We start from the raw sequence: 9,621 nt of genomic DNA, 5'->3' as shown, positions 1-9,621 counted from the left end.
TGCGTCACCTTAAAATCGCTTTGTTCTATATAACCTTCAAACCCCTATGTATCTCCTCGGCTATTAACGGTAGGTGATATTTTGTTGTCCCTGCCGGCGACTTCGCATTCATAAGAGAAACCAAGCAAATATTTGTAATTTATTCGACGACATCAATAGAGACACCACTTTCGCGTTAATCTTCAAATTCAAGAACTGCTGTATCGTGCACTCTCCAGCCTGGATCGACGTACGAGAACTCTTCGAATCTAAACCTAAATCTGAGCATGATTTCACTTCCGTAAATTTGATGCTTTCACTTTCTTTTATTTTAGAGTTCACGGAACATCGTCTCGTTCTTGTGGCAGTCGTGATGAGGATATGCTCGCTATATTTTCAGCAGCGTAACCTAAATGCATCCTTAGGACGGCTGTTTAGGTTGATGTGTACCCACTGAAGCAGGAAATACCGTACAGCTCAATGGGAAATCTCATCTATTAATGGTCAAAATTCTGTTCTGGCGATTGGCTGTATTAGTACAGATGTTCCCAGGATATTACATGGATATATTAGCTTATTGAAGTTGTTCCTCAGCGCAAAAGAAATAGAAACATCGCGTACGAACCCTATGTACCCTTTCTTAACAGAAAACGAAGATTTTGCCTCTGCAACACTTGTCCTTAGTTATTGAGAAAATCCGTTGCAGAAGAAGAAAGAACAAGAAAAGGTACAGTACAAAAGAAAGTATAAGTCAACAATGCTGCGGATTTTCTTATAGCAGGAAACTACTAGTATTATCCCCAACTTCTAGACTTATGCTAGCTGTGACACTAAGGAAGTATGAGAAATAGCTAATGTGGCTTCAAGTGAAGGGCGTGTAAGATATCAGAAACTAGAGATCAAGGATTGGTACAGGTGTCATAAAGCGTAAAATAGATGTTTTAAGATCGGATGGCTCTAATATGATTAATACAGATTTTTTCTCTTGTGATATGAAAACATTTCAGCTGGGTGTACACTTACAAGCCTTAAAGCTACTCTCAGACAGTAGGGATCAATTTAACATGCCTTCTCAAATACAAGTTATTCAACACATGACAAAAGCAAGGAGGAAAGAGCACAGAAGCGGCGCGGAGAACGTTAGAAAGATGTATTTTCAAAAATGTTGGGTACCGCATCATGCCCTGCTGACTCTTCGTTTGCCCAGATGAAGGTTTCAAGTTGAATGCACTGCTGATTTTTTTTCGCACACACATATGTGTGATAGCAGCCAGCGTTACCGTCTAAGGGGCGCTTTCTTGCTCACAGGTATTTGACTGAGAAATACCTATAGTTTTGACCGTGAACAACTGTACAAGAAATAATCCGCGTAAAGGCAATAACTTCCTGTAGAAAAGATGTAATTAGTGTGGGTTCTTGTCACACGAGCAGTATCGCTGTTCTGCTTCATTTATTCTAGTACACTCTGTTTCGTACAGTTGTGCAGAATACAGGTACGTAGCTATAAAGTTGACTGAAAGCATGCTAGCACAAATTATAGCTAAATGCGGTTTGCTATAATTGTTCCGAGCGCGAACTTTTTTTTTCAGGTGTCCTTACTGCGCGAGAAATGGAAATGACGGCGAACACAAACGTCTCAGCGGAAAACCTTCCTTCAACTACCTCTTGCATCGAGGCAACTATACCCGACGTATTCTCAATTGGAAAGGTAAGAGATTTTACCTTTCCTATAATACGCGCCTTTTTAAAGAGGTATTTAAAGAAATGTTGGCACTACACATATTCCGTTTACTGTCAACGCTAATTCGACTATTACTGAATCAATACGGCACACAACCTAATGCCACCGTCGAAACGAGTTACACGTGAGGCGTTTACGGTAGCGGGACTTCTCTTTCACGCTTCCCAAAGTTTCCTAAGTACACTCGACGCCATATTGAGGTGTCATCGAGAAGCCTGCACATGGCCTCCGCAATGCATGGCACACCGGTGCGTGTGAACGTGAAGAAATGCGTCATGCGGCAGCCGAGCTCCTCTCTTTCTTTTTGCTATAGGTACGGCGCAATCTAAGCGCGCTGTCGAGAAGATCGTGCGTGGCTGTTGAAATGAGAAGCGTGCTGCGCCGGTACGCGCGAACGCGACGAATAATTGTGGGTGATAATGATGTTTATTCTCATCCCCTTTTAAAGGAACGCGACAAAATTGAGCGCCCTTCAACTCTGTGAAGAAGGATTAACAGTGAACCTACGTATGTGCGACCCTTAATGGCGAATTGCACGTCCGCCGCGGGTCGGCCCGGTATTCAACAACCTTCAAGGTCGGCCCATGTATGAGGGCTTAAAGCCTGTTTCATCTCCGCCGCAGGTTGGCCTAGTATTGTACAATCTTCGGGACGGGTCCCCGTATGGGTAGTGCTAAACGCCTGCTTCAACTGCGCCGCAGGTCAGCGCTGCATTGTCCTATCTTCGTTATCGGCCCACGTTTGGTTAGTGCCTAATGCCAGTTTCCCCTCCGCCTCGGGTCGGCCCGGTATTGCGCTATCTTCAAGATCGGCCCACGTATAAAAAAATTTTTCGTCTACGTGCCGACGCGATCCGCCAGGTCCTACCAATAGACAGCTTCGCGGTAATATTATGGAGGACAATGTCACTTAGCTAGCCAGAATGCTTGATTTATTCAGGTTTCACTACATGTATTGCTATCTAGCCCTTTACTTACCTCATCTCTACGTCAGCTTACATACCTAAAACCTCTGTCAAAATATTGCATCGTTATCTACGCTTGCTATGAATGCGGTTCCATCAGTCTCTTTCCTGCTTCGTTGCCCCGCTTGCCCCGCATCCCGTAGCATATACTCAGTGTCCCAAGTTCGCGAGAGGTTCATTGAAAGGCTGCACATGCCCCGTGCATTTGTGGCGCAACCTGCGAAATCTTCTCGTTGTAGTCTTTGAGGAAACCTGGTGACGAGGGTTTGATTCGGCCCACCATCGGATGACTTTTAAAGATACTTTTCTTCGTTGTGGAGCAGTACATTGCCAGTCACACATAGATGTTTACCTAGGTTGGCGTCATATACGTTAATAGATACAGCGGCACACACCTACACGCACATACCTAGTTATCCATGTTGGCATCAAAGAGGTTCATTAAATACTAGCGCCTATCAAGTGGCAAATACCTAGTGGTCCAAGTCGGTGTCCGAGAGTTTCATTGCAGAGCGGAGCATTTCCTGTGGTATATATACAGGTAGATAGTTACCCAAGTTGGCGTCCAAGGCATTCGTTGAACAGTGTGATGCACCTGCTGGCATAGACTGAGTAATCCCGGTTAGCATCAAACAGAGTAATTTAAGGCCAACGCAGATTAAATGGGAAATACCCAGCGCTGCAAGTCCGCGTCCAAGTGTATCATTGAACAACGGTGCATACCCAGTCCCGCATCTATAGTGAAGCATGTCGGCGTGAAAGAGGTTCGTGGAAGAGCGACATATATATATATATATATATATATATATATATATATATATATATATATATATATATATATATATATATATATATATATATATATATATATATATATATATATATATATATATATATATATATATATATACACTGTGACATACTCAGTGGCTCATGTTGGCCCACGGTTGCTTTCGAACCCTGTTACCTCAACGCAGCAGCCTGGTGAGTTATAGGCCCAAGTGAGCCAAATAGGCGAGGAAACGGTTAAAGGTAATATGCCGGGTGTTTGATCGAATACTATCAAAATTATTTAAAGTTGCCTGTGGCACATAAGTCAATTGTAGTTCATGAACCGGTCTACTCGAAGCGGCAGGCACTACTTGCACGAAACTTTGATGTGCAAAATCAACTACCAAGAACTCACTAGTAAATTTTTCAGCTAATGATCTCGTGACCTTTATTGCAATTTACAAATTCTAGCAGTGGGCTTCGCAAGGCGGATCCAATTGGAATGAATTTTCAGGACGACACCAGTTTCTAGATATAAATTCCCGAACTTTGCGGAGAAACGCATTAGCGTTCCAGTTACTTGTGTGCTCCAGTACATCAAACGTCCTTTTGTTAAAAGTTAATTGGAACGATGTAGCAGGGTTTGTTTGCTTGCTTTAGGTAGGATACGGGTGTCTTAGTACAACTGGGCTTATTTTACCAGTTTCTTGATATTTACTGCTCGTTTTTCATAGGTACACACGATATCTCTTCATACTTCTTCTTTTCTAGAAAAAGTTAGCTGACATGATTTAGAAAACCTGCCTACCCACGTCAATCTTTGTCTGTTTTGTAACCTGCACTGGTCAGAAGGACCAGACGCAGTACACCAAACCAAACACCCTTTCCCTCGCTATCACAAGCAAACGCCAAACGACCTCAGTTTTCCAACCACGTTTTCTACTTGTCCTCTGCGAATAGAAAAGGGTAAGAGGCGGATAAATCCTCAGCGGCCTTACTTTTTTTGCCCACAGCAGTACGAAGGCCACTTCTGCTAGCTAACTGATTCCTACTTATTTCTCCAAATTTTCTAATGTCATCACATCACGTTATTCTCTACCGTCCTCGATTGCGCTTTCCTTCCTTTAACACCCATTCACTAACTCTTAAGAAAACCATATATATCCATAAAGACTTACAAATTCTGCTTGTGTAAACGACGCAAAGGAAAGCATTTCCTACCGTTACAAAGAGAAGTCGTCGTGTTGAAACATCAGCTTCAGTAACGTCCTTCGTTCAATGACTGTTGATCACGATGATGTCCGATGCCTTTAACTTATCGTCAAAATAAAACGAGAAAATAAAAAAACGCACCGCAGAAGCACTCCGTACGAATGGTTAACCAGCGAAGATGGAACGTGCGGCCCCGGTTTTCATCACTGGGTCAACTCCGACGGTTCAATAAACGACGGCTTGGTAGGGTGCCGGATCCTCGGTGCGTAGTTGCTGCTTCCGCTCGGCTGCACGAGCCTGTTCTTGTGTCCGAGCTGTAGAATCGGTACGGCATAGAGAGGCTCGCTCACGGCTCTGCTCCCGGCGTTGCTGATCGAAAGCTGCCTGCTTCTAATGAGTACATATGAAGCGTGCCCTACCCATTCCGGAGAATGAGAGAAACTATTACGCGGGCGCTCGGCTGCGACACAATGCAACGACGTCACTACTGGCGTAGCGAATTCAACACCAGTTAGATAGCACGAGGCCTTTTCACTCCCATACCTGACATCATGTTACCTGGCCCCACTGCCATAGAATAAAATGGGGATGCTCCTGCGAAGGCATGCGTGATTTTGAGGTCATCGCCTTCGTCACGCCAGCATCGTCAAAGCAAAATGCGGGCCAGGCAGCGTAACGTCATCGATCGGGTAAACAGGCCTTGTGTTATTCAGGTGGTGTCGGCTAACCGCTCGCCTCTCTTTCTCTTTTCTTTCGCGCATGCGCATGAAGCTGGCGCCGGAGGAGCTTTCGGTGTGCCTAAAAGCAGTGAAGAAGAAACTAGGAATAGGCAAGACTCAGGTGTATGCGTTAAGAGACAAAGCAGGCAATATCATTACCAATATGGATGAGATCGTTCAAGTGGCTGAGGACTTCTATAAAGACTTACAAAGTACCAGTGGCACCCAGGACGATAATGGAAAAGAGAATAGTCTAGAGGAATTTGAAATCCCACAAGTAATGCCGGCAGAAGTAAAGAAAGCCTTGGGAGCTATGCATATGGGGAAGGCATCTGGGGAGGATCAGGTAACAGCAGATTTGTTGAAGGATGGTGGGCAGATTGTTCTAGAACAACTGGCCACCCTGTATGTGCAATGCCTCATGACCTCGAGCGCGCCGGAATCCTGGAAGAGCGCTAACATAATCCTAATCCATAAGAAATGGGACGGCAAAGACTTGCAGAATTATAGACCGATCAGCTTACTGTGCGTTGCCTACAAAGTATTTACTAAGCTAATCGCAAACAGAATCAGGAACACCTTAGGCTTTTTTCAACCAAACGACAAGGCAGGATTGCGTAAAGGCTACTCAGCAATAGAACATATTCAGACTATCAGTCAGGTGATAGAGAAATGTGCGGAATATAGCCAACCCTTATATATAGCTTTCATTGATTACGAGAAAGCATTTGATTCAGTTTCAGATTCAGTTTTTACAGGTTCAGTAGACAAAGTATGGCAGCGTTCTTCTAATTAAGTGTTTTGCTATGGAGAGATAAAAGCATGTTTTAATAAACCTCAGTATTGCCATCTTTTAGGATAGGAACGCTGATGCTGCACCTTTCGTTGCTCGGATACAAATAGACGTTCTCGAACGTCACTGAACTATTAACGCTTAATCAATCTTTGGTGAGTGCCCCAGTAAAATTTCACCCTCACGGGATAAGTCCAATGCCTTGTATCTTCACAAAAATGCGTAGTTTGTCAAAGTAAAACGTTTGTATGTTATAATAGTGTAAATGTAGATTAGCAGCTAAGTGGTAAAGAACAGCTGAAACAAACAAATTTATCTGAGAGAATACCAATCTAAGATTTATGCATACCGACAGGGATACATTGGGCTCCAAAAAAACAGAAGGGGAAGCCTACAGTAGGTGTCGGCCAACAGAACGGCGGGAGGGGGCTAATCTGAAATGTCGGGACGGGTCAACTGAAATTTGGGGGTGGGTCAACTTGAAATTTGGGGGTGGGCCAACTCTAACTTTGGGATGGCCCAATGAATATGGGTGTGGGCCTACTTGAAATTTTGGGGTGGGTCCACTTGTTAATAAAAGGTGGGCCGACTTCAAATTTAGGGGTGGGCCCACTATATATGAGGGTTTGCCCACTTAAATTGAGAGTGGACCAACTGAATATGGGAGTCGACCTACTTGCAATATGGGGGTGGTTACACTTGTTACTAAAGGGTAGAACAACTTAAAATTTAATTGTGGCGTAGCTGAAATTTGGGGTTTGGCCAACTTGAAATTTTGGGATGCGCCAACCTGAAACTGGGGGGTATGCTTACGCATACTTAGAGAACTCCGGTAGAGTTAATGCATAATTTTTGGCTAACTAGGCCTGTTCTTGTATTACTCAATCAAAGTGACTTCATATGCATAGAAAACAAAAAAAAAATTTATTTTCAGTGTCTCGGACAACAGCGCGACTTCTGCGTGGAGGAGGTATGTCAAAACAATGTCTTGATATACCATTGCAGAACTTATAGGCACTGCTATCCTTCGTGGTATAGCATAAAGCATATGTTAGTGCACCTTAAAACCTGTTTACACGAATTTCCTCAATTTTCAAAAAAAAAAGGCGCATTGGCGCATCTTTTACATATTAAAATGACTGCGAATAACTAACCTTCCGAACTTTGTTTTCCAGACGAAGGTTTCTCGAGCCGTCGTGTTGGTGGGCGTAAGTAAGATTGGTATACTGCTCCGCTTTTCGCTGTTTCATCTTAAGGCGCTAGGATGAGTGAATATAGTGAGGTAGCTTATTGTCATTTATAAAACCAAGTCGTTGACGCTAGAAGAACGTTAAAAGTAGTCTTGCGGTTAGCCTCAGACAATGAACGAGAATTCAGTTTTTTGGCCAGCAAGTATAATAGCTATGATTGTCTTTGTGAGAAAATACAATTTAACCAATATAGCTATCAGAAAAATCTAAATCAAATCCTCTGGTTCGATGAACAGTCTAAACCCGCGTCATCACGATAGAAGAACGAGCTGCAACAAATAAACCAATTATATAGCTCGCTGTTCCGTTTATCGTCAATGGTAACTTAGGGTACGCAAATCTAAAGGAGGTAGCTGCAATGCGTAATCATATCGAATAATCGAAGTCCTCGTCGAAACAGCCATTCACAAAGGCGCGGGCGTCAACTTGTTGCAAACTAAAAAAAAAAACAGAGGCGATCGGTGAGGACACCGAAGCAATACAACATTGCAACGCGCTAATCCTGCCTATGTGACTATGATCACTGTCCGCCGTAGCCCTATGCATTCGCTGCTAAGGTTGGTGCAGGCGGTTCACACAGGCGCCTAACAGAAAGCTGTAGCTACAAGCCACGACAGTTGCAACAATATTGTTTGACTTTGCCCGTTTCCATGATACATAGCAACTGTTAGGGCTTTCAAAAATAATCTATTTGTCGCTGTGCTTAGCATGTCTTGTACATGTTCTTTTCTGATTTGTCCGCATGATATTGCGCTGCCTAAATCGGCTGCGAAATTTCAAAAAAATTACCACCGGCCTGTCCTTTACTTCTACATGCAATATGTATCTGTGCTTACGATAGGAATAGATCTGATCTGGCCCAATTCCGCTTCCGAAGCTTGATCACTGGATGATATATACACAATCTTTCCAAAATAATTCAACAGGGATTATTTAACTGTCCAAGAACGAGGCAGTAAAGTACCTTTAAATAGATCATTTTATGCACACAATGCAATTAGGACATTTAATCCAGTGAGTTCGCGAGACAGGCACTTGGCGCGAATCGTGATAATAATGCCAGTTCACGTTATTTATATTCGCGTTCTAGCTGGACTTGTCCCGTATTGCTTTAAAAGAAGTTTTGGTAAATGGTGGATGAACACTACCTTTTGCCTTAAGTTTAAGGACATGTGTCCGAAAACTGGAGCTAGCTTCAAAATTTGTTTCAGGTAATATTCTGAATTCACCGGCTTCAATTTGACATCTGCCATAGATGTTCTAGTGTAACAATGAACATTGAATACCAACAACCTATTCATGGGCATATATTTTTTATGTTCGTGAAATTAACGCCCACGCCCTCCAGTAACATACCTCAAAAAAGAGCAGCTAGCTGCATGACCCAATTTTTTAAGATTCTGTTCTGCAGAACTGTATGAAGAAAACGGTTATTCAACCAACACGGCGTCATAATAATGTGGACATCTATGCACCAGCAAACCCACACAACCTCATAACCGATGTGTTCAGTACCGTATGGAGACTTCTCACTAACGTTTTTAACAGGTTCAGCAGGCGAGGCTGATCGAATTTACGTATTCTTAAACAAGACAACGCAACGTTCTTTCTTGCTTCCTGCGTCCTGTCAAGGTGTTTCTGCTTATTCTTTTTTCTTATTTTGCCCTAGGCCGAAAACCCTACCTGCTGAAATTTACTTACCGTTGACTTCCCAAGTAATCCCAGTCGTGATTATATTTATCCTATGTCACTCGTACTCATTTGCTAACCACCGAATTCGCAGTGCACACTGCTTGGAGCTTTTGCGGATCTGGACACCGTCAGCGCTTTGATGCTGATCCGAGACATCTACGTCGTCCTCGCAGAAAGAAGGTTTCACAACGGTGAGACGCACTTGAGTGACCTTTTTATCACTAAACTAAATTAACACTGAATAGACAGCACTAAACCTCTCCTTGACTCTTCCTGCTTCATATAAAGCAATACACGATATAGTGACGTACCCGACTCGGCATCCTCTTTCTCAGGTCATATCTTGAAGAAAAATGAGCAGAAAAGAAACTGGACAGAAAAAAAAAACATTAGCCCTTGAATAGGTTCTCTGAAGGATCTTCACCAGGTGTACAACTATTAAAAAAAAAACAAGGTTCAGTTCTAGTCTATGGAAAAATACGCGTGCTACATCCACAAGA

The 9,621-nt window shown here is 43.0% G+C and overlaps 1 long non-coding RNA gene across 1 annotated transcript; it reads left to right on the top strand.

Annotated features, from left to right (window-relative positions):
* The first annotated feature begins 1,594 nt into the window (after positions 1–1,594).
* LOC139048527 (uncharacterized) lies at positions 1,595–9,312 on the top strand. The gene is made up of 4 exons (XR_011507750.1): positions 1,595–1,687; positions 7,114–7,149; positions 7,355–7,387; positions 9,213–9,312. It is a non-coding gene; the product is annotated as an uncharacterized lncRNA (long non-coding RNA).
* Positions 9,313–9,621: the final 309 nt, after the last annotated feature.

The sequence above is a fragment of the Dermacentor albipictus genome, chromosome 8 (assembly GCF_038994185.2).
Source record: "Dermacentor albipictus isolate Rhodes 1998 colony chromosome 8, USDA_Dalb.pri_finalv2, whole genome shotgun sequence".
NCBI lineage: Eukaryota > Metazoa > Arthropoda > Arachnida > Ixodida > Ixodidae > Dermacentor > Dermacentor albipictus.
This window is presented reverse-complemented; position numbering and strand designations above follow the sequence as displayed.